This window comes from Mesoplodon densirostris, chromosome 4 (genome assembly GCF_025265405.1).
Source record: "Mesoplodon densirostris isolate mMesDen1 chromosome 4, mMesDen1 primary haplotype, whole genome shotgun sequence".
Taxonomy (NCBI): domain Eukaryota; kingdom Metazoa; phylum Chordata; class Mammalia; order Artiodactyla; family Ziphiidae; genus Mesoplodon; species Mesoplodon densirostris.
Window position 1 is genome coordinate 100,547,502 of NC_082664.1, and position 26,536 is coordinate 100,574,037.

The following is a 26,536-nucleotide window of genomic DNA, read 5'->3' on the forward strand; positions in this document are numbered from 1 at the left end:
CTTCCTTCAATATTATTTTCAAACATAAATTTTCAGGTGTTATAATCATGTAACATCTTTATCAAGAGTTTTTGACCCACCTCCTTCAATATTATTTTCAAACATAAATTTTCAGGTGTTATAATCATTCTTAGTTAGAGGGAGAAATGGAAATGCAGAAGTTCCTGGAGAAAGGAGCAATCTGTGAAACATTCAATCCATCACATAGTAAACATCAGAGGAGAGAAGTGCCCCACCTGGGTGTCACAGGTGCCTCTTCCCACTGTAAAGGCCTGGGGGAGTTAGGTCTCATCCTTCCAGGTCTGTGGATCTTAACTGAATAATGGAATGACAGAGTCTGTAATTCTGGCCATTTTCACTGGAAATGAACAAAACATTCTGTCCCTGTGGATGTAATTACTCCTGTTACAGCATAATGCTTAAAGCAGAACTCCACCGAGGGGACGGAGAAATAAAACACTTTACACTCTTAGCAAACAAAAACGTATTCTGAACATTAGCTTTGTCCTTTCTATTAAACATATGTTACAGCAAATTCTTCATGTATAATGTTTTTCTCCAATATACAGGTAGGTAAATGCTATCATTATGGAATTCATCAGAGGATGATTTGTTGAGACATTAATCCAATTCAGCAGAGTTTCCTGAACAATCCCCTGACATTGATAGACTCTCCTTATTTTTTAATTTCACCATCAAAAGAGTGTAGAAAATACTGCACTTTTATTATGTTCTTTCTCTCTCTCTGTCGAAGGTTAATCACATAGTGAGTCTGAAGGCTCCATTTCCCTTATTTCTTTCAACTTTATGAACTATTACATTGGCCTTCAAGGTTTAAATCAACTTATATCAATTGAAATTACGACCCAAATTCCATCTGAGCTTTCTGATTGCGTGGGCTTTCTGCTGAAATCAATGGCAAACATGACCCGCAGAAGAGGTGTAAAGAGCTCTCCAGGAAAGATTGGTCAAGAGACATTTAAAAGTAAAGATCTTCAAATTTAAATCCTGCAACTGTAGCATTTACAGTTGTACCTACTAGGGAAACACATCTACTGAGTATTTTCTTATGTTCCAAATATTCTCAAGGTCTCTCATGCATATTATTTTCATTTATATGTATGGTATATTTTATACCCATTTTTCAAAAAAGAAAACTGTAGTTAAAAGTTATGTCAGAAGCAAATTAGACATGTGACCTGATACCTTTTTTTAAAAAATGTAGACTTTTTTAGAGCAGTTTTAGGTTTACAGGAAAATTGAGCTGAAGGTACATAAATTTCCTATATCCCCTCTGCCCCCATTCATGCACATAACATCTCCCGTAATCAACATCCCCCCGCCCTCAGAGTGGTACATCTGTTATAATTGATGAACCTACATTGACACATCATTATCACTTAAAGTCCATAGTTTGTAGTAGGCTTCACTCTTAATGTTGTACATTCTGTGGGTTTGGACAAATGTATAAAGGCACATATCCATCATTATGGTATCATACAGAATGTTTCCACTGCCCTAAAAATCCTCTGTACTCTCCCTATTCATCCCTTCCTCCTTCCTATCCCCTGGCAATGACTGATCCTTTCACTCTTTCCATAGTTTTGCCTTTTTCAAAATGTCATATAGTTGGAATCATACAGGAAGTGGCCTTTTCTGATTGGCTCCTTTTACTTAGTAATGTGAATTTAAGTTTTGTTCATGTCTCTGCATGGTTTAATCAGCTAATTTCTTTGTAGCGCTAAACAATATTCCATCCTCTGGACTTCGAATAGAAGTCAGTACTATGGCACAGGCTTTTAAGAAAAGAAAAGGCTTTATTATGAGGGCTATGGGCAAGGAGACAGGAGGCACACCTCAAATCTGTGTCTCCCGGGTCCATCTGGGGTTCGGTTAAACTTTCATGGGTTAAGGTAGGAGGGTAGGTATGCAGAAGTGTTGGTGGGCAGTTTTCCATTGAAGGGCTTTGGAACATTGCCATTTGTGGTAAGGTATGGTAAAGGTGGCCTCAGCGCTGGATCTTCCTGAACAGTGGACCCTTCATTTCTGTAAGGGTTCCTGCATTCAGGTTCTGGTCAGAGTCCCGTCATGCCCCAGTCCTTTGGTTCTGGGTACTGTTTGAGATCAAAATCTTCTGCTCTGTGCATGTTTCAGCTGTACGACTTGTGGTTTTGTTCTGTTGTCTCTGAAAAACTAATCAGTATCTTGTTTGAAATAGGATAGGGCCAGTTTGTGGCTGGTTCTGTGGTTACAGGTGTACCACTGTTTATTTATCCACTCACCTACTGAAGGATATCTAAGTTACATCCAGGTTTTGGCAATTATAAATAAAATGGCTATAAATATCTGTGTGTGAGTTTTTGTGTTTATATAAGTTTTCAACTTCTTTGGGTTGAAGACCAAGGAGTGTGACTGCTGGAATTGTATGGTAAGAGTATGTTTAGTTTTGTACTCAGTACATTTTGAAGCTCTTGTCTTCAGGTGCAGCCATCACACTTGTGCATCACCATTAAATAGAGCTGAGATGAAGCAAACTGAAAACTTTTTGGATTTGCCTTTTCCTTTGACTTTATGCTGTGAGAGATTTCCCAAACTTTAAATTCCCTCTTATTTCTCAAAGCTGAGACCAATGGACTATTTCATTCTGCTCAAGTGTGAAACAGATAACTATTCTGAGTCACCTACAATGAACACTACCTCTTTATTTCTATCCTTATTTTAAAAATATTTTTATATTCTAAAAAATATTTCACAGTGCCCTTAGCTAATATTCTTTGAGTGAATATTTCACTTGAAGGTCCCTTTGAAGGGGAGAGGATATAGTCTAGGATATGTATATCCCAGCTACCTGGAATACTTCATACAGTAGTAGAACCTCAAAGTTTTTCCATGATCAGGGTTGGTGCCAAAAGAAAACTGATTACTGAGGAGCATTTATCTCAGTAGCCCTTGTATTTTTATTAGATTTCTAGTCCCTGAGTCTCTGGTAGGATAAGATTCTTCATAACAATTGAAGTGCTCAGTCACCACAAATATGTACCCAGGGTTTCAACTCTCAGGTTAAAAAGACAAGAAGCTTTCCCACATCTGACTAAGGTATTTGCTTTGTGTTACTTCCACATCAGTTTTCCACTTTAGAAAGTTATTCTTCTGGGTGATTTGAGACCTAGTCTCACAGTTGAAGCGATGTCCTCTAATCTTATGTACCCCCCCATCACAACTCCTGAAATAGCACATTAATTACTGGTTCTTTCCCTTCCGAGATGAGCAATGAAATCAGGAAATTCTCTTTTGGCCTTGAGATGATTTTTCTGTGCCACCTTCCCAGCTTGGATGGGGAACAGAGGGAGAAGTAGAGTGAAGAGAAGACTCCAGGCCTGGTAGAGAGTTTTAACTTGAATTGAGTGCGTTTAAAGCCTGAACTGATTGAATAATCCCACAGAAATAGTTTGAAAGTAGGAGAGACTGAGTCACCTTCAGTGGAAATTACAGAAATACTACAAAGAAAAGCTAAAGATAGCAATCTTATTGAAACAGAAGAGTAGAGAACTATCTTGATTTGCATAGAACTTCTATTGATCCCTTTCAAGGGCCAAGATTAAGAAATCTTCAACATTGATGGAAATGGGAGTTCCGAAGGTAAGATGCTGCAGTAAACGTTACTAGTGCTTATGAAAATGTCTGGTTATCCTCTCCTTTGGGACATATATTCCCTTAAAGTTTTTTATGTGGCATCTGAGTTACTTTGGATGATGAAATACAAGCAGAAATGATGTATATCAACTTCTGTGTGAAAGTATTTATGGGCTATATCATGATTCTCCAAGCTCTCTTCTATCTTTGGTGAACCCTGCAGAGTTAAGGTGCTGATGTCATAAGATGATGGAGATTTTATCACCCTGGGGTTGTGAGTGACTACAACAAATCCACATCAGACATGTATCATGAGTGGGAAATAAACCTTTGTTATTTTAAGCCATTGAGATTTGGGCTTGTTTGTTACTAGAATTAGCATATCCTGATGAATATAGGAGTTTGGTTATAGAAAAATAAAGTTCTACTCTTGCACATCTAATTTTGTGTTTGTAAATTTCAAACCAGCTACACACTCATTTGACATATAATAATTTGACTATAGGGCTTCCCTGGTGGTGCAGTGGTTAACAATCCACCTGCCAATGCAGGGGACACGAGTTTGAGCCCTGGTGCGGGAAGATCCCACATGCCTCAGAGCAACTAAGCCCGTGTGCCATAATTACTGAGCCTGCACTCTGAAGACCACGAGCCACAACTACTGGCCTGCATGCCACAACTACTGAAGCCCAAGCACCTAGAGCCTGTGCTCCACAACAAGAGAAGCCACCGCAATGAGAAGCCTGCACACCGCAACAAAGAGTAGCCCCCGCTCGCTGCAAGTAGAGAAAGCCCGTGCGCAGCATCGAAGACCCAATGCAGCCAAAAATAAATAAATTTATTTAAAAAAAAAAGAATTTGACTATAGATGCTCAGCAAAGAAAACAACATGTTTAAAAAGTGTGGCTGGTTAATCCTGGTATCTTTCAAGGAACCTACATTGCTACCCGTGATGTAAACCTGCTGCTCTTTCTGTGGGTCTTGGCTCCACTGTGCCGCACATAGTGAAGAATCTTTAAACTGAGGGACTCTAGCCTTTAAAGATATTAATTTTTTCATACAAGATAACCCAAACAGAAACCAATGACTTCATCTGGAGTTTTATAAAAAAAAAACAAACCCTTCCCATGCTAAAGCTAAATATAGGCTGTGCCACTCGTTCTCAGGCTAGAGTAAGGAACTGTAATTTGTGGATGGGATATCGAGTCTTACTATCAGGCAGATTTCTGCTGGTGGAATTTAGGAACTTCTGGATCCTACTATAGTGTAGTCTGTAGGTCTTCAGTCCTGTTGTTTGAATGTAGACACAGAGTTGGTGGAGTCAGCAAATGCTGCATCAGGAGCCCCACTAAACAGGCCACCCTGAACACTTGCCCACACATAATGCCTGAAGACACCCCAAAGAGACTGGGCCTGGACCTCCCCATTTCTTGCTGGTATAACCAGAGCATACTGAGAGTTCAAGGTTATGTCAATTAAAGGGTTTTGGAAAAATGGAATGCTTTTCCACAAAGCTCCTAAAATACTCACCAAACCTTAGAAGGTCTTTAATTCATTTTAACAGGGCCCATAGATAGTAATAATGGTTTTGGAAGGCTGCTGTCCATCTAGTTTTTTATGATACCATGTGCCCCAAAAATTTAACTGAAGCCAGCAGAATTTACTTACATGACAAGGGGTAATTTTTATTTAAAAAAAATTTTTTTTGGCCACACCATGCAGCATGCAGGGTCTTAGTTCCCTGACCAGGGATCGAACTTGTGCCCCTGCAGTGGAAGCTTGGAGTCTTAACTACTGGACCATCAGGGAAGTCTCAGACAAGGGGTAATTTTTAGAGCTCTTTCTCCCAAGTAGTTCAGTAGCAGGATATTTCTAAGAAAACCACAGTTATATCATCCAGATATAAGATAACAAGATATAGATATGACAAAAACACTTCGAGATAGCTCATGTCCAAAATCACTTTTTTTTTTGATTCTCCCAAGTATCTTAGACTATCCTTTCAAATTGTTAGAACTCTAGAGGAAAGAAAGATACTGCCATTCTTTGTCTTTTTAAAAATTACCATAGTTTTTTGATAATATACACTTTTAAAATCCATCACTGAAAAGTTTACTCCCTAACAGGAAGTCCAGGAAGTATTACTTTAAATTGTCTAATAGAATTTGGTAATTCAAGCATGTCTGGATTTTTACCTGTTCTTTTTTTAAAAAACTAGTTCAGTGGGGAAGCATTTGGACAATGGAACACCAAAATAATCCTGTTATTTGGTAGATTCTAGGGAGGTCTCATAAATGATCACTCCCAAGCACTGAAATGTTCCTATGTCTTGTTGCCCTATTTGATGTCATTTGCCCCAAATGCATACAATTTTTCTTCCATTTTCCTGGTGCTAGGAGTTGACAAAATAAAAGCTCTCTGAATTAAATTTAAGAGTCCAGTTGGGAGAACTTCAAGATGTGAAGTTTAGAGAGGCAGTATTTAGCTCCTCTTCTATTTTCTGTAGTCTTTGCACACGGGTGGTGGAGGGGAGGATCACTCAGAAACTTTGGCTCTAGGTAAGCATTTAAAAATCCTGAAATGACAGGATTGGTTATAGAGTTTGGTTATATTTTTCTACAACCAAACTCCTAGCAACGCAAACATCCTTCACATGTTTTCTGGATCAAAGCATCCAACTTCTCACCTCACCTCACTTTAAGGTTTTCCTTCTTGACAATCAGCTAATGAAGAGAAAGTAACACATCCTAAGTTATTAAATTTTTGTAGTGGAAATGGTTTTAAGTGATTCTTCTAAAATATATCTGAAAGGAAGGGATGAGTTCAAGAAAGGTAGAAAGAACCGCATCTTGTTAATCGAGCACTTCTGTGTGCTAGAAATGGAGCCAGGTGTTTTACATACTCCTTATGGGGCCATCAGTAACTGTCCTGTTCCTAAGTTAGTGTCTGTGATAGAACCATAGGCTATGAAATCCTAGAGAAGTGTGAAACTAGGCTATGAAAGCTGGATAGGTGGTTTCTTTACGTTCTTAGCCAGGAAATTTGGGGTGCATCTTCCTAACTCAGATCAATCAGTTCATATCAACAATAATTTCCCCTTCCTCCAGCCCAAGTACTTAGGGAATATTTCACCCAGGACAGCTGTTGCTTATATATTCCTTTCTAGTGCAAAAGGGAGGCTATAAAACCACACATTTTTAAACAAACAAACCAGAACGTATACTTCAAAATGGGTGGTGTTGCCTATGAAAAACTTCTTACTGGATACTAGATATTTGTTCCAGTGATGCTTCCAGGGATCAGAGTAACACTGGAGGCTTGGACATGCTCTTGGGAATTGCTTCCAGAGTTTACGCATCATTTTAGAATTTTCTCAGGATGTGCAGATCATCTGTAGTGAAGGAGAATGTAGCAAGTAGCCAAAAGTTAAATAGACTCTATAACTGTGAGCTAAAAGCATGAAGCGAAGCCCCCTCTGAGGGGCAGGACAAAGCTTGACCAGGCTGGACATTTGTGGTTGGAGTTTGGGTGTCTGGAGACCGAAGATGCTGGTTAGAGAAGAAGGGTTAACAATAAGTGGGAGAGGGGAGTCAGAAGATGGTAAAACTGGGGCACAGATAAACGGCTGTGTTCGTCTGAGTCCTCTAAGAAGCAGATTTCAAGGTGAGATGAATATATAAGACTTATTAAGAGGGAAAATACCCATGTGAGAGAAAATGGGGAGATTCCAGGAGTTGGGAAGGTCACCTGACTTCAATGCAAGTTTCCTAGATGGCCATTGCTAAGGGAGGTTTGGAGAAGTTACTGGGAGTCCTTGAGCCAAAGTTGGCCATCAGAGGGGTCTCACCTCTCCCAGGTATATTATCCCTGCCCTGCTCTGTGATTGGCTGGGAGCAGCTGGTGGAGGAGGTTTATCTCCATGTAGAGCACAGGGGATGGTCCATTATGCTCTTGGGTAAATACCCTTGTTGGAAGTCTGTAAGGTGCATTTCCATGGCATCCAGAATAATTGAGATGAACTGAGAAGGAAAAATTACAGCCAAAAATTATGGTGCCTAAAGAGCCTACTGAGTCAGAACTGGGCTATGAAGCACAAGTGATCACAGGCTGACTGATGGAGTGGGAGGTAGGGGATCCTAGGTGTGGGGGTAGCACCGACACTGGACAACTAAAACAAAGAACACTGCAGGTGAGATGCTTCTGTGCAGCTGCCCACCATCTGAGGCTAACTCCAGTCCAGTGCCTGTCTGCTTCCCAGGGGAGCTCTGGAAGCATCCAAAGGATGCTTAAGCTGGATCCAATTAGTTGGGTTTTTTTGTTTGTTTGTTTTGTTTTGTTTTGTGGTACGTGGGCCTCTCACTGTTGTGGCCTCTCCCGTTGCGGAGCACAGGCTCCAGACGCGCAGGCTCAGCGGCCATGGCTCACGGGCCCAGCCGCTCCGCGGCATGTGGGATCTTCCCAGACCGGGGCACGAACCCGTGTCCCCTGCATCAGCAGGTGGACTGTCAACCACTGTGCAACCAGGGAAGCTCTCCAATTAGTTTTGATTGTGGAAGATGAGAAGTGATCCTCAAATGAGGCTCTTTTCTGGTGTGACTAGTAACTTGGCTTGAAAGATAATGTTCTAGGTCCAGAAATAGTTTGATCAATGGCAGCATTGTTGGGATAATTGTTTATTTTCCCAAAGGGAGTATTTTGAAGGAAACGGTGCTCATTTGGACATATAAGTTCTAGTGGCTTTTTCCAAAATCGTACTTATTATTACTTGATTAACAGTGTATTACCTTTTTAGGAGTGGTTTGCAACTGTTTTTATATCTCCACCCATTTAATATGCCCTACATACTACCAACAATAAGATCTTTTACTACTTTTGATTATTCTCAGAAGGAGCCTAGGGAAACAGGTAAAGGCAACCCCCAATCCCCCTCTATGCTTATCTGTTGTCTATCTTCACCTTCTAGAATGTGTAAACTCAAAGAAAACAAGGACCCTATCTGTTTGTTTACTGCTGAAGTTTGCATCAAATATTAGGCAGTGATTATTTGTTCAATGATCATTGAACTTAAAGCACACAATATTCATATATTAGAGAGTTGTTAGATGAGAGCTTAAGATCCCTGCAAATTCGGATATTCAATGATCCATGGCTTTCTGTTTATTTGTGTCATTCTTTCCTTTTCTTACAAATATTTCCTGTTTTTCAAAAACGATTCTTTGAGAAAGCCTAGTAGCATACTCCCATTTTAGATGTCAGAAAATTAAGGGCCACAAAGGCAAAGCACTGACCATTTGTACTGCACTTTTATTTATTTATTTATATTGGAGTAGAGTTGCTTTACAATGTTATATTAGTTTCTGCTGTATAACGAAGTGAATAGGCTATATGTATACATATATACCCTCCCTCTTGGACCTCCCTCCCACCACCACCCCCATCCCACCCACCTAGGTCATCACAGAGCACTGAGCTGAGCTCTCTGTGCTATACAGCAGGTTCCCACTAGCTATCAATTTTGCACGTGGTAGTGTGTATATGTCAATCCTAATTGCTCTGACTTTTCCACTAGTGGGTTCTCCTTAAGAGAGGGATTAAGCTTTATTCTCTCTACATCCTCTGTACATAATGTAATCTCCATTACGTAGTAGACATACTCCAAGGTCCAGTCTGACAAGGCTCTAAGGACTGCATTGTGTGAACTCTGTTATTTAGTCTTTTGTGTGACATAATCCCCCCAAGTTTCAGAAAAAAATATTAAAAAAAAACATATTCCTAAGATGTGGCACATATCTACAATGGAATATTACTCAGCCATAAAAAGAAACAAAATTGAGTTATTTGTAGTGAGGTGGATGGACCTAGAGACTGTCATACAGAGTGAAGTAAGTCAGAAAAAGCAAAACAAATACTGTATGCTAACACACATATACGGAATCTAAAAAAAAAAAAAAAGGTATGAAGAACCTAGGGCCGAACAGGAATAAAGACGCAGATGTAGAGAATGGACTTGAGGACATGGGGAGGGGGAACGGTAAGCTGGGACAAAGTGAGAGAGTGGCATGGACTTGTATATACTACCAAATGTAAAATAGCTAGCTAGTGGGAAGCAGACTCATAGCACAGGGAGATCAGCTCTGTGCCTTGAAACCACCTAGAGGGGTGGGATAGGGAGGGTGAGAAGGAGACACAAAAGGGAGGAGATATGGGGATGTATGTATACATATAGCTGATTCACTTTGTTATAAAGCAGAAACTAACACACCATTGTAAATCAATTATACTCCAATAAAGATGTTAAAACAAGACAAAACAAAACATATTCCTTTGAACACAGTATGTATATGTTCCTGTTTTGTTGCTCTGCTTCCTAAACTATACATCTCTCAGGTATTTTGCTCTTTCATCAGTATAAGACCCCCCACCCCTGCCAGCTATCATGAGCTGTAAAATATCAGATGAGAAAGAACTGGACTTGAACTCTCATACTCAAGTATGGAGCTTTTGGTTCCTGGCCTGGAGCACTAAAAGATAAAATATGCTAATTTCCAGGTGTGCTTTTCTTCCCCCATCACTTTAGCACTATGCCATCACACCAGTGCACTCAGCTTGCAATCATCATAAATGATGGCTTTGGAGTTCGGTCACTGCCAAGAAGGGTAGTCACGAAGCAACCACTTCCAAGAGTCAAATATGTTTTGCTGACATCAGTGTTTGTCAGGTGCCAGCAGCTCCCCAGGAAGCTCCCCAACTAGAAATAAAAGCAATTGCAGTAATGATGGGGGTAGCAGTACCAACATCCATAATCATAACAAAATTACAAAGTTAGTGTAGTTATGCACAGATTTAGGCTCTGACACCACATGTGTTCTTTTCATATGCACTCTCAAACTCAGAGCCTCTGATTTCTGGAGAAGATTCTATCTTGTAGGTTCTTAGGACAGCAGACAAGAGTCACATTGTCTTTCGGGTCCCTGTAGTGGAGAATATGACTTCAGAATTGTTAACAGTGAGTGTCTGAGCAAGTAGCTGATATTCCGGTCCAACTCCCATACAGAAAACACTCAATACAAATTACTGACAGATGATCTGTGAAGTCTGAAGATTTTGCAGATGTCAATTGATAAGATGTTTAAATATTTATATGATGTCTTGGAAAATAATTTTTTCTTTTCTTAGTATGATTCTGCTTTAAATGTAGTAAAAGAAGGATAAACTAGCATATGAGTAGAGGAGGCAATCTGCCTATGGGAAATCACTGAAGATGTGGTAATAGAAATTGAGTTTGTGTCTCAATCCTCCCTCTCCCAAGATTACAATAACTGATTCTGAAACCTACAGTGAGATAAAGTAGAGACAGATGGCCATCTGCACAACTACAACTTTCCATTTAAATATGGAAATGTGGCACTGACCATGTTAGCAGCTATTTTTGCACCTTTGGAAACTCAGAATCGTTGTGAGTACCCATAGAGTCATCAGGCATTAGGAGGGCAGAAGATCTTACAAATAAGCTTCCAATTCATCATATAAACCTATAACACCACTGAAATGCTCATCTATATTCAATGAGTAGCTCTTTCAAAATGAGTTTTCTTGGATACCATTAGGACAGTGCAACTGATATCCTTTGAGGCAGACATTCAAATTCTGGACAGAAAGGTTTTCCTTATACAATCTCTCTTGACCTTCTTAAGAAGTCACAGTGTTGGTTCAGGTTCTGTAATTGACAAACTAGTCCTTGTCCTTTTCAAGAATGTGAAGTCACCTGCATGCCTCAGCCAGTACCTTTGCTGATCTAAATGAAACTGATTTCTTTCATTATTACTTACATGGTATGGTTTTAGATTCTCTCACCAGGCTGTCATATTTTTTGGGATATATTCCCAACTTTTAGTGTCCTTCTCCAAATAAGACTTCAGAAGCAGACCCTTGAATGCAGAACAGAAGGGAAAACCAACCAGTAGCCCTTTTGACAGCTGGAGGTATCTGACTCATGGTTTTAATATCAGATCTATTCTCCTAACAGGTTTATAGGTGTGCAATACAGTATTCTTATCTATAGGCTGTACAATGTTATACAGCAGACCTCTAGCATTTACTCATCTTGCATAACTGGAATTTTATATGTTTTGATTAACAAATCTTCATTTCCTCCCCCTCCCAGCCCCTGGAAACTACCATTCTCTTCTTTGCTTCTATGAATCTATTTTATTATTATTTTTTGTTTTATATAATCAGTATGTATTTAGATTAAATTGATATGTATAAATTTCTTTGCATGTTATTTCTTCTTGAAGCTCAGATATTTTTTCTAAGATTTTCTTCTTCTTGAAATACATGTTTTTGAAGTTTATTTAGATTTACTCTTGGTAATTCTCATGGTTTTTCTTTTTCTGAAAATGTCTTTATTTCATCTTCATTCTTGTATGATTGTTTTAGGTTGATTGTTTCTCTCAGCACATTGAAGTCATTATCCCACTGAATTCTGGCCGAGAGTTTGACTATTTTAGATACCTCACATAAGTGGAAGTATATGTCCTTCTGTGACTGGCTTATTTCACTTAGCATAATGTCCTCAAGGTTCATTCATGTTGTCACACTTTTCAGGATTTCTTTCCTTTTAAGAGCAGTGAATTGCAAGAAAATCTACTTTCAGGTGAAAAGCAGAATAGAGGAACATGCTATGTAGATCTTTTAAATATCAGAAAGTGTCAAATAAAGTCCAGATTCCAAATTCTTCTGCACCATTTGAAGCTCTGTCAACATTGGGCTCACACACCACATGCCATCTCTTGGCTGGAGTTGAATCAAGATGGCCTCTTTTAGGCAGGACAAGGGCTCACTGGTTTGCCAAGGTCTCTACCAGTCCCTATTATACATCGACTGGGTATACACATTTAATTACCTGCCTGATCCTGTAAGCACTACAAGTTTTTTTTTCAAGTATAGTTGTTTTACAAGGTTGTGTTGAATACATTTCCCTGTGCTGTACAGTAGGACCCTGTTGTTTATCCATTCTATATATAATAGTTTGCATCTGCTAATCCCAAACTCCCACTCCATTCCTCCCCCTTCCCCTATGTCTGTAAGCAGTACAAGTTTTTGACTCATGATCTAAATTATGAGCTCCTAGGACAAGTACCTACACTTATTCCTCTCTGTGAATAAACAACTCAGTAATATATTTTGGGCAAATAAACAATTTGGCTTTCACTCCTTGGTCCCCAGACATTCCCACTGCTGCCACTGCTCACTTGTACTCTAGCCATTTGCTGTTTTAACACCACAGGGTCCTTTCATCTGGATGAGTATGGAGAACAAAATACAGGGACTTGGCTGAGGGAAGGAGACTAGGTCAGGAGTAAGATGAGGTTGAGAATATAGAATATAGGTGATACTGAGGAGAGATGGGAATATCATCCTGACACTGAGGAAAGCATATTTTTTTCCAATCTTTTTTTTTTTTTACAAAACCCACTTGCTCAATTTTTTTTAATTTTTGAATTTTATTTTATTTATTTTTATATACAGCAGGCTATTATTAGTCATCCATTTTATACACATCAGTGTATACAGGTCAATCCCAATCTCCCAATTCATCACACAACCACCCCCAGCCCTGCCGCTTTCACCGCTTGTTGTCCATATGTTTGTTCTCTACATCTGTGTCTCAATTTCTGCCTTGCAAACTGGTTCATCTGTACCATTTTTCTAGGTTCCACATATATGTATTAATATACGATATTTGTTTTTCTCTTTCTGACTTCACTCTGTATGACACTCTCTAGATCTAACCACGTCTCTACAAATGGCCCAATTTCATTCCTTTATATGGCCGAGTAATATTCCGTTGTATACATGTAACACATCTTTATCCATTTGTCTGTCAATGGGCATTTAGGTTGCTTCCGGACCTGGCTATTGTAAATAGTGCTGCAATGAATATTGGGGGGCTTGTGTCTTTTTGAATTATGGTTTTCTCTGGGTATATTCCCAGTAGTGGGATTGCTGGGTTGTATGATTATTCTATTTTTAGTTTTTTAAGGAACCTCCATACTGTTCTCCATAGTGGCTGTATCAATTTACATTCCCACCAACAGTGCAAGAGGGTTCCCTTTTCTCCACGCTCTCTCCAGCATTTGTTGTTTGTAGATTTTCTGATGATGCCCATTCTAACTGGTATGAAGTGATACCTCATTGTAGTTTTGATTTGCATTTCTCTAATAATTAGTGATGTTGAGCAGCTTTTCATGTGCTTCATGGCCACTGTATGTCTTCTTTGGAGAAATGTATATTTAGGTCTTCTGCCCATTTTTGTATTGTGTTTTTTATTTTTTAAATATTGAGCTGCATGGGCTGTTTATATATCTTGGAGATGAATCCTTTGTCTGTTGATTCATTTGCAAATATTTTCTCCCATTCTGAAGGTTGTCTTTTCATCTTGTTTATGGTTTCCTTTGCTGTGCCAAAGATTTTGTTTCATTAGGTCCCATTTGTTTATTTTTGTTTTTATTTCCATTACTCTAGGAGATGGATCAAAAAAGATCTTGCTGTGATTTATGTCAAAGAGTGTTCTTCCTATGTTTTCCTCTAAGAGTTTTATAGTGTCCAGTCTTACATTTAGGTCTCTAATCCATTTTGATTTTAGTTTTGTGTATGGTGTTAGGGAATGTTCTAATTTCATTCTTTTACTTGTAGCTGTCCAGTTTTCCCAGCACTTATTGAAGAGACTGTCTTTTCTCCATTGTATATCCTTGCCTCTTTTGTCATAGATTAGTTGCGTGGGTTTATCTCTGGGCTTTCTATCTTGTTCCATTGATCTATGTTTCTGTTTTTGTGTCAGTACCATACTCTCTTGATTACTGTAGCTTTGTAGTATAGTCTGAAGTCAGGAAGTCTGATTCCTCGAGCTCCATTTTTTTTCATTAAGACTGCTTTGGCTATATGGGGTCTTCTGTGTCTCCATACAAATGTTAAGATTTTTTGTTCTAGTTCCATAAAAAATGTCATTGGTAATTCAATAGGGATTGCATTGAACCTGTACATTGCTTTGGGTAATATAGTTATTTTTACAATATTGATTCTTCCAGTCCAAGAACATGGTATATCTCTCCACCTGTTGGTATCATCTTTATTTTCATCAGTGTCTTATAGTTTTCTGCATACAGGTCTTTTTTCTCCTTAGATAGGTTTATTCCTAGGTATTTTATTCTTTTTGTTGCAATGGTAAATGGGAGTGTTTCCTTAATTTCTCTTTCAGATTTTTCATCATTAGTGTATAGGAATGCAAGAGATTTCTGTGCATTAATTTTGTATCCTGCAACTTTACCAAATTCATTGATTAGCTCTAGTAGTTTCCTGGTGGCATCTTTAGGATTCTCTATGTATAGTATCATGTCATCTGCAAACAGTGACAATTTTACTTCTTCTTTTCCAATTTGTATTCTTTTATTTCTTTTTCTTCTCTAATTGTCATGGCTAGGCCTTCCAAAACTATGTTGAATAATAGTGGTGAGAGTTGACATCTTTGTCTTGTCCCTGATCTTCGAGGAAATGCTTTCAGTTTTTCACCATTAAGAAGGATGTTAACTGTGGGTTTGTTGTTTATGGCCTTTATTATGTTGAGGTAGATCCCCTCAATGCCCACTTTCTGGAGAGTTTTTATCATAAATGAGTGTTGAATTTTTTCAATATCTTTTTCTGCATCTATTGAGATGATCTTATGGTTTTTACTCTTCAATTTGTTAATATGGTGTATCACATTGTTAGATTTGTATATATTGAAGAATCCTTGCATTCCTGGGATAAATCCCACCTGATCATGGTGTATGATCCTTTTAATGTGTTGTTGGATTCTGTTTGCTAGTATTTTGTTGAGGATTTTTGCATCTATATTCATCAGTGATATTGGTCTGTAATTTTTTTTTTAGTATCTTTCTCTGGTTTTGTTATCAGGGTGATGGTGACCTCATAGAATGAGTTTGGGAGGGTTCCTTCCCCTGCAGTTTTTTGGAAGAGTTTAAGAAGGGTGGGTGTTAGCTCTTCTCTAAATGTTTGATAGAATTCACCTGTGAAGCCACCTGGTCCTGGACTTTTGTTTGTTGGAAGATTTTTTTTTTTTTCTTTTTGTGGTATGTGGGCCTCTCACTGTTGTGGCCTCTCCCGTTGCGGAGCACAGGCTCCGGATGCGCAGGCCCAGTGGCCACGGCTCACGGGCCCAGCCGCTCCGCGGCATATGGGATCCTCCCAGACCGGGGCACGAACCCGTATCCCCTGCATCGGCAGGCGGACTCTTAACCGCTGCGCCACCAGGGAGGCCCCTGTTGGAAGATTTTTAATCACTGTTTTAATTTCATTACTTGTGATTGGTCTGTTCATATTTTCTATTTCTCCCTAGTTCAGTCTTGGAATGTTATACTGTTCTAAGAATTTGTCCATTTCGTCCAGGTTGTCCATTTTATTGGCATAGAGTTGCTTGTAGTAGTCTGTTAGGATGCTTTGTATTTCTGCAGTGCCTGTTGTCACTTCTCCTTTATCATTTCTAATTTTATTGATTTGAGTCCTCTCCCTCTTTTTCTTGATGAGTGTGGCTAACGATTTATCAATTTTGTTTATCTTCTCAAAGAACACCTTTTAGTTTTATTGATCTTTGCTATTGTTTTCTTTGTTTCTATTTCATTTATTTCTGCTCTAATCTTTATTGTTTCTTTCCTTCTGCTAACTTTGGGTTTTGTTTGTTCTTTCTCTAGTTTCTTTCGGTGTAAGGTTAGATTGTTTACTTGAGATTTTTCTTGTTTCTTGAGGTAGTCTTGTATAGCTATAAACTTCCCTCTTGGAACTGTTTTTGCCGCATCCTATAGGTTTGCATTGTGTTTTCATTGTCTCTAGGTGTTTTTTGATTTCCTCTTTGATTTCTTCAGTGATCTCTTGGTTATTTAGTAATGTATTGTTTAGCCTCCATGTGTTTGTGTTATTTTACGTATTTTTCCCTGTAGTTCATTTCTCATCTCATAGCATTGTGGTCAGAAAAGATGCTTGAAATGATTTCAGTTTTCTTAAATTTACTGAGGCTTGATTTGTGACCCAAGTTGTCATCTATCCTGGAGAATATTCTGTGTGCACTTCAGTAGAAAGTGTAATCGGCTGTTATTGGATGGAATGTCCTATAAATATCAATTAAATATATCTGGTCTATTGTGTCATTTAAAGCTTTTGTTTCTTTTTAATTTTCTGTTTTTATGATCTGTCCATTTGTGTAAGTGAGGTGTTAAAGTCCCCCACTATTATTGTGTTACTGTCAATTTCCTCTTTTATAGCTGTTAGCAGTTGCCTTATGTATTGAGGTGCTCCTGTGTTGGGTGCACATATATATTTATAATTGTTATATCTTCTTCTTGGATTGATCCCTTGTTCATTATGTAGTGTCCTTCCTTGTCTCTTGTAATATTCTTTATTTTAAAGTCTATTTTATCTGATGTGAGTATTGCTACTCCAGCTTTCTTTTGATTTCCTTTTGCACGGAATATCTTTTTCCATCCCCTCACTTTCAGTCTGTATGTGCCCCTAGGTCTGAAGTGGGACTCTTGTAGACAGCATATATATGGGTTTTATTTTTGTATCCATTCTGCAAGCCTGTGTCTTTTGGTTGGAGCATTTAATCCATTCACGTTTAAGGTAACTATAGATATGTGTGTTCCTATTATCATTTTCTTAATTGTTTTGGGTTTGTTTTTGTAGGTCCTTTTCTTGTCTTGTGTTTCCCACTTAGAGAATTTCCTTTAGCTTTTGCTGTAGAGCTGGTTTATTGGTGCTGAATTCTCTTAGCTTTTGTTTGTCTCTAAAGCTTATGATTTCTCCATCGAATCTGAATGAGATCCTTGCTGGGTAGAGTAATCTTGGTTGTAGGCTCTTCCCTTTCATCTCTTTAAGTATATCATGCCACTGCCTTCTGGCTTGTAGAATTTCTGCTGAGAAATCAGCTGTTAACCTTATGGGAGTTCCCTTGTATGTTATTTGTCATTTTTCCCTTGCAGCTTTCAATAATTTTTCTTTGTCTTTAATTTTTGCCAATTTGAGTACTATGTGTCTTGGCATGTTTCTCCTTGGGTTTATCCTGTATGGGACTCTCTGCACTTCCTGGACTTGGGTGGCTATTTCCTTTCCCATGTTAGGAAATTTTTCGACTATAATCTCTTCAAATATTTTCTCCAGTCCTGTCTCTCTCTCTTCTCCTTCTGGGACCCCTATAATATGAATATTGTTTTGTTTAATGTTGTCCCAGTGGTCTCTTTGGCTGTCTTCATTTCTTTTCATTCATTTTTCTTTATTCTGTTCCACAGCAGTGAATTCCACCATTCTGTCTTCCAGGTCACTTATCCATTCTTATGCCTCAGTTGTTCTGCTATTGATTCTTTCTAGTGTAGTTTTCATTTCAGTTATTGTGTTGTTCATCTCTGTTTGTTTGTTCCTTAATTATTCTAGATATTTCTTGCATCTTCTTGATCTTTGCCTCCATTCTTTTCCCAAGGTCCTGGATCATCTTCACTATCATTATTCTGAATTCTTTTTCTGGAAGTTTGCCTATCTCCCCTTCATTTAGTTGCTTTTCTTGGGTTTTATCTTGTTCCTTCATCTGGTATATAGTCCTCTGCCTTTTCAACTTGTCTATCTTTCTGTGAATGTGTTTTTTGTTCCACAGGCTGCAGGATTGTAGTTATTCTTGCTTCGGCTCTTCTTCCAATCTTATATGATGTCTCCCTAATAGGCTTAATAAGATATGCTCCAATCCCCCTCATTCTTTTATTTTATTTATTTATTTTTTTTGCGTTACACGGGCCTCTCATGGTTGTGGCCTCTCCCGTTGCGGAGCACAGGCTCTGGATGCGCAGGCTCAGTGGCCATGGCTCACGGGCCCAGCCGCTCCACGGCATGTGGGATCCTCCCAGACTGGGGCACGAACCCGCACCCCCTGCATTGGCAGGCAGACTCTCAACCACTGCACCACCAGGGAGGCCCCCCCCTCATTCTTGTTGCTAAATATTTAGATCTGTGTGCTCTCCAGGTGTGAGTGGTTTACTCTCTGGAACATGGAAGCACAGTCCTTCTGCTTCACTACCCAGAGTTAATTAGCCTTCCTACACCCCCGGTCAGACAACGCTGGCTGGGTTAGAGCCTCTGAGAGCTCTGGCAACATTGAAGGGCTCAACTCATGATTCTGTTAGCTTATGGGAAAGTAATGACTCAACAGCTGCAGATCACTCTCACCCTTCTGCTTTAAAAAAAAAAAACCCAAAATTCAGGCCTGGCATTCTATTATTCTCTTTTAAAATAAGGACCTGGAAATGTCAGCCCCAGTCATTATGCCAGCAGGTGCCTGGACTTCAAAGTGGGCACCTGTCACCGAAAAGATAATTGACTTTATTCAACCAATTGTCTCCCTGTTGTAATCAAGCCATTTCATTCAAATGGATCTTTCAAACTGTTCCTTTGAGTAAGTGGGGGAGGCAGTGGCTGGTGGATCACAATTACCATGGAGAGGGAGTGGGAGAGGGAAGCAGAGCAAGCTCAGGAAACAGAGGCAGCAACAATGAGCTGTCAGCCTTTCTGAGAGTGGTGGCTGACCCAGGGGAGGGTTTGTAGGTGGAAAAACCCAGGAATGATTAGGGAGAAGTGTGGGAGCCTCCTGCTCTCCCTGGATTCAAGCGTTCTGCATGTTTATTTTTTTATTATTATTATTTTTTATTAATTTCTGCTTTATAACAAAGTGAATCAGTCATACATATACATCTGTTCCCACATCCCTTCCCTCATGCATCTCCCTCCCTCCCACCCTCCCCATCCCACCCCTCCAGGCAGTCACAAAGCACCGAGCTGATCTCCCTGTGCTCTGCGGCTGCTTCCCACTATCTATCTACCTTACGTTTGGTAGTGTATATATGTCCATGCCTCTCTTTCGCTTTGTCACAGCTTACCCTTCGCCCTCCCCATATCCTCAAGTCCATTCTCAAGTAGGTCTGTGTCTTTATTCCCGTTTTACCCCTAGGCTCTTCATGACATTTTTTTAAAAAATTCCGTATATATGTGTTAGCATACGGTATTTGTCTTTCTCTTTCTGACTTACTTCACTCTGTATGACAGACTCTAGGTCTATCCACCTCATCCCAGCAATCCCACTACTAGGCATATACCCTGAGAAAACCATAATTCAAAAAGAGACATGTACCAAAATGTTCATTGCAGCTCTATTCACAATAGCCCAGAGCTGGAAACAACCTAAGTGTCCATCAACGGATGAATGGATAAAGAAGATGTGGCACATATATACAATGGAATATTACTCAGCCATAAAAAGAAACGAAACTGAGCTATTTGTAATGAGGTGCATGTTTATTTAGTTTGCCTTCTGGCTGCAGGCAGACACTCCCAGTCTGCATCTTGTTTTCAGCATCAGGTGCCCTGAGGGGACAAAGGGGATCGTAGCTGTGTCCAAAGCATCCTTTTCCCCCTCTGGGGACCAAGGTTCATGTAAACCTCAGAGAGGAGAGGACAGCTTTAGACAGAGACAGTTTCAGTGTCTCTCTCTCCTACAAGGAGCTAAATCCTCCTTAGTCAGGTGCCTCGCTGGTGTTGACAGATCTGGACGTCCATGGAGCAGAAGGCTAGGATTTGAACTAAAGGGAGCCTCAGGCAGTGATGAATTCAGTGGCTCTCAATTTCCCCACAGTGTAGACAAAATAAGTGCCGAATTCGATGGGCTCAGGGAGGGTGGGGCCGCCGAGTTCCAGCTGTGCCTTCAGCAGCTGTGCTTTAGGGAGTCAGGAGCTGCCACATGGTGGATTTTCAATTTTAGAGAGTAAACTAGTGTGAAGGTTGTTCAGTCTGTGAGACCGAGCTTTGTTCACAACAAGAACTCTTCTGTGAAAACATAACCTATGCTGTGTTCCTGGTGCTGCTGCTTACCCGAGGTCTGATTTGGAGCAAGTCACTCAAGGCTCTGAGTCTCCATCCTCTTCCTACAAAGTGGAGCAATAGTGCTGTGAAATGAAATGAGATGAGATAGTAATCCCATAGCTCAGTGACTCAAATATCTGATGCTTTTTTAGGTGCTCAGTGAAATGCAGAGCTCTTGTCTCAGAAGGAATAGGGTGGAACAACCTCCCCGTCCTAGCCATCCTGCAGTCTCCCACTCTGGTTTGACCTTCACATTGGCCCTGAGACACATAGTCCCTGGCTCTGCGAAGGTCTGCTTCCAGGCCCCAGGGGGCAGGTCATTTAATGGCAAGTTCTCCCTGTTGCTCTCACCAACGCCAGGACTCTGTCCCATCCCAATCCTACACAGCACTTTTCTGTAACTCTCTTCTGACACTACTTTCTGCCTTCTTCATGCCAAGTATCATATCCCTGCAATGTCCATGTCCCCTGAGGAGACTTGTGTTTGAAATACCAATATGGTGTCTTAGACACAGTAGTAAATCTATAAGTATATATTCATGTGTGTGTATGTATGTATGTACATGCATGTATGGGTGAGTAACAGAATCCACAATTATCATTTATTAATGTCAGTAAATCCCTATGAATTGAATATGAGTATCAATAAGTGAATGTATTGCTAAGACTGTGCCTCTTGTAGTTTTTAAATGTCCTTGGGGAGCCAATAATATGATCCTTTGCTATCAAGTTTGATTGCCTTTAACTGAAAAAAAATTTGATAAAATTATAATTGGTACTGGCCAAGCCATAGACAGGAGGACCTCAATTAATTCACCCATCCTTCACTATGGAGGCATTATTAGTCCTATTTGGGTGGAATGCAAGTATCAAAAGGAGAAGCTTTTTTGTACAGGAGTAGGAAACAGCTTCAGGGAAAGCAGTGCTGGGAGTTAGGTTGGAAACACTGCACAGGTCAACAAGATGACAGGAAAAGGGGAGGGCAAAGCAAGGAGAGGACATACTAGGATGGTTTTCATCCCCTTAACCACAAAATGGAGGGCAGCCAAGAACATAAAGAGAATCTGACCAACCTCGGTCAAAGGTCACACCTGAGTCAAAGGTCTCACTTTCAGCTGCCCTGCGCAGGGCTCTTCTGGCTGCTGTGACAATGGACCCTTCCCTTATGGAAATGGCCTTATAATGAGAAAAGTCACGTGCAAATAACCAAAGCAGCTAACAGAGGTGGTGCCCCATGTGGTCTAATTAATGACATCTGTGTGAAGGTCTGGGGATAGTATGAAAAAAGTTTGTACACCAGGAAAAGAATGATGTGCAGAGGGGGGTGAAAATAGCACATTAGGTTGAATCCTGATTTTCACTATAAATTTGCTGCTTGAGTTGGTAAAAACAGAAGCAGTTAAATATTGATAATTTCACAGAGTTCAACCTAACACATAAACTTGATCTTCAGCTCTAGAGTAACAGATGCTGAGTTCTGGATTGTACAAATTATGACCCATGAAGTCTTGTCATCCTGTCAAATAGCAAGTGCTGTAGAACTTCCAGCTATTTTTTAAATTATTATTATGATAGACTTGTTTTTCTCTCTGACTCTGGTGAAGGTATTAGAAAGAATCATGGATTCGCATGTCCACATTTTCTCAAAGACATCACTACTGGAAACAAACCCCAGAAACCAGGAAATAGAAGGTGCTCACCAGGGCTGGCTTCATGAATGTAGGGCCAGTATAGTCACACAAGGCTGTGTTCCCAGAAAGGCCCATGCTTGAGGATTAGTGGTCTTTGGGTGTCATCTTGGAGTTCTTAATAGTCTTATCATTGAATTTGTGTTTTGAAAGTGCATTCCAATGGGACAAAGAACCATGTACTAGAGGTTTGAAGTCCTCTCCGACATGGGTCTTGGTTGCCTTCTGCCTAGCCCTTGTCCAGGAACAGCTGCTGCTTTGGGACAGACTCAGAGAGGGATGGGCTTGGGTGCTGTGCACTGAAACATAGAGCGGGGTCCAGTGCGGGCAACTGTGAAGGTCAGTATTCACCTCTCGAGTATCCCTGTGTCCAAAGGGATAAATAGCAAATAAGAAACACTATGAGAGGTTGAGGGAAAGATCATGGAAGAAAGGAAAAAAGCTTTTTGAACAAGAGGTGCCATATTTTCATATTTCACTGGGCCCTTCAAATGATGTTGCCAGCCCTCAGGCTCAGCCTTTGGGCACCATGTGCAAAGGGTAAGAGCAATTCCTCTTCATGTGCTTAGAGACACTCCAAAGGTGGGCTCATCAAGAGGGAAAAGCAGAGTGTGCTGGTCAGTCTGCACTCAGTGTTTGCCTTTGACATATTTATTAGGTCAACATACATATTATGTTTCAGATAATGGATAACTACTCATCTTTTGGGGGGACTGGATAGTGTTCCCTATAAAGAGGAAACACCTGAAACCATGGCTTGAGATATGACTGAACATTTAGACTTGGGATTCCATCCTTGTAGTCTTCTAGCTTTGCCTTGGTTTATAACTCCATTAACTCAGGTGTCAGGAGAGATTTCCATGGGTAGACTTTTTGTGGTTGTTTTGCATTTAATATCAATCACTATAATCCAATATTGTGCTATGTATTAGATTCCAATCTTCTTTTAACATGCCTTTTTTCCTTCAACCTTCCATCATCCCTATGTGACAGGGAAGAATAACCTTGGTATTGTCTGTTTTACATGTACACACACACACTACAGCATACAGAATATAATATTGTTTTATTTATACTTTAGCAATGGATACTTACAGTTGAAGTATCCTAATCAGGAATACACACTCTGGAGGTAGTTAGTATTTTAATGAATTTAATCAGAATCTCACATTCTAGGGGAAACTATTACAAACCTTCAGTTACCTATAGAACATTTGCTGATTAGAATGAATGATGTTAGAAATGATCTTTTTCCACTGGTGCAGTGAGTGGTATTCTGTTATGTAGACTGCCTAGAAATAATTATGCAGAAACAAACTTCCTTTCTTGTATGTGTTATGTGGCTAGGGTCCCAGTCGGTCTATACCTATTACAGTGGTACCTTTGCAAAGGACTCCATCAAATCCTGCATCCTGGTCCCCTTAGGACATGATTTCTTGTTCTTTTTAGATTGGAGTAATAAACATATTTTATATCATGACCTACTACCACTACCACACACATAAACACACACACACACACACACACACACACATACACATACATATTGAAAGGAAAAGTTTCCAGAGAAAGCACTTCTTATCCTCATTTTCATTTCATGTAATGCATTCTATTATTTTTCTATTCTATTCAAGTCTACTATATTTTGTTTTGTTCATTGCTTGTTACAATCCACTCAATTTATTTCAGAACACCCTAGTGGGATGAAAACTCTAGTTTGAAAAACCCTAGCCTAAACAGCTAACTTAATCCTGCTGCTAGAATATTGTTGCATATTCTATGAATGAGCCTTTCCAGCAAGGTACTCATTAAAGAGCCTGACACAGCCAGGAGCGGGGGATTCATTGAGGTACAGGATAGATGGCACACATGTTTTCGTGTGAGGGTCCCAGAATCTGGTCTGGGACTTGCTTTCATTGTAACATACAACCAGGTAGTGAAGAGGTGGGAGAGAAGACCCCCAGCTCTCACCTGTGCCCAACCACTGGATGTTACCAAAGCTGCCAAAAAGATCCCAATAACGTGAATAACCACATTGGCTTAGTTCAATTTGCAAGCATTTTTTTAAAATGAAACATTATCAGGTATTGTAATGGGTTGAATGGTGGCACCCCAAAAGATAGGTCTACCCAGAACCTGTGAGTGCAACCTTATTTGGAAAAAGGGTCTTTGCAAATGTTAGTAAGTTGAGGATCTTGAGATGAGATCATCCCAAATTATACAGGTGAGCCCTAAATCCAATGATGTATCCTTACAAGAGAAAGGCAGAGAGATTTCAGACAGAAGAGGAGAGGAGAAGGCCCTGTGAACACAAAGGCAGATCTTGGAGTGATGCAGCCACAAGCCAAGGAATGCCTGGAGCCACCAGAAGCTTGAAGAGGCAAAGAAGAGATTCTCCCTAGAGCCTTCAGGGGAAATATGGCCCTACGGATACTTTGATTTCAGAACTCTGACCTTCAGAAATGTGAGAGAATAAATTTCCATTGCTTTAAGCCACCAGGTGTGTGGTAATTTCTTAGAGCAGCCCTAGGAAACCAATACAGACATTAGATAGAAAAGGATCACGGACCTCTTTTTGATAATCCTGCCAGTCACTAAGCCAGAACAAGAATGACCACATCCTGAATGAAGAACCAAAGATTTGTTATGTACTTTTTTTTTCCAGCTTATTTAGAATTGGCTTTCAGGAAAATACTGCATTTTGTTTAACTCACAATATTTCAAAACATCACTCACCATCTCTAATTTGAATGCCAAATTAGAAACTTATTTCAGAAATTGTGATGGGCATGATTACTGCACACAAACAGAGTGCACAAACTTTTTCAAAAAGGAATAAGCAGGGAGTTCCCTAGTGGTTAGGATTCAGTGCTTTTACTGCTGTGGCCTGGGTTCAGTCCCTGGTGGGGGAACTGAGATCCTGCAAGCTGTGTGGCATGGCCAAAATATTTAAAAAAACAACAACAACAACAACTAAAAAAACCCCCAAAAAACAGATGCCTATTACCTCGGCATCCCTTCTAAGAGACTTTATTTTCCTAAGCAATGGTGACCCTGGTTGGGCATTGCAGGAAGATAGGAATACCATTCCTATGTTAGTAAGGAAAAAGAGGCAACCTATACATCGAGGCATAGGATTTCAGATGTGGTCCCATGATAAGAAAAGTAACAACCTATTTCAAACAGCATGAAAAATAGAAGAGAAAAAATAAATTGTGGACCACATATTTACTTGAGAACAACAGAGTAAATCAGAAAATCAGAGACCCTGATATAGATCTTGTTAACTTTTTAAAATCAGTTTATCTCCAATAATACTCCCAGAAAATAAGAATTTAGAAAAAATTCTTTTGAGGCAATTGTTTCACTCCCACAGACCACTTAAACAGAGCAAGCTTCTTTGTTTTAGCTTCAAGCATGATGCGACACAGGTGTATGTTTCACAACCAAATGACGATGGAAGCATAGATCATTGTATTTATCTTCGACAGTTACTACGAGAGGATAATTTGATCATTTGTACTGAATCATTAAATCAGAAAGGTAGCAAAATATCCTGTAAATTGTGTATGCAAATTGCCTTTGATAGCACCAACATGCAATTGCTTCTGGAATCTAATAAAGCAAATGTTTTAGGTCTGCCCAGCAGCATTTATTTATCAGGCCAACATGAGACATAAAAATGATGTTTGGGAAGAACTTACATCACATAAGAGTCACTACAATATGATAGTATTATGGTGACCTTTTTGTTAAATGCTGTGGACATTTTTTGAGACAATTTTATTCTCTCTTAAATATTCTTTTAACTTTTTTAGACAATGTAATTTACTATTAGGGTTTAAAATTAGTATGAGCTAACATTACTCCATTTTAGTAACCCAAATGGAAAAATAAACTTTCCCCATTACAAGAACTTGTACAAGTCCTGGGGACAGGCTCAGACTGGGCTGGCTTGAGTCACATGACCATCTCTGGAATCACATGACCAATCACTGCAGTGGCTGCTGGGGGGCAGGGTTCTCTGACTAGCTGCCCTCCCCAGGCCCACGTGGTTGGAGTGGGCAAGGACGGGTTCTCCCAAGCAAGGGCAGCTGTGATGTTACCATAAAGAGTAAGGGACAGAGCTCCTGGACAGGGCTTTCTTTGAGGTGTTACAAATTGGCTCTCTCCCTTCCTGTTCCATCTCCCAGGTTATCCCAAATAGGGGAGCATCTCTTTCCCTTTTGGTCTTGTCATTCTCATCCTGGATTACACACCTATTC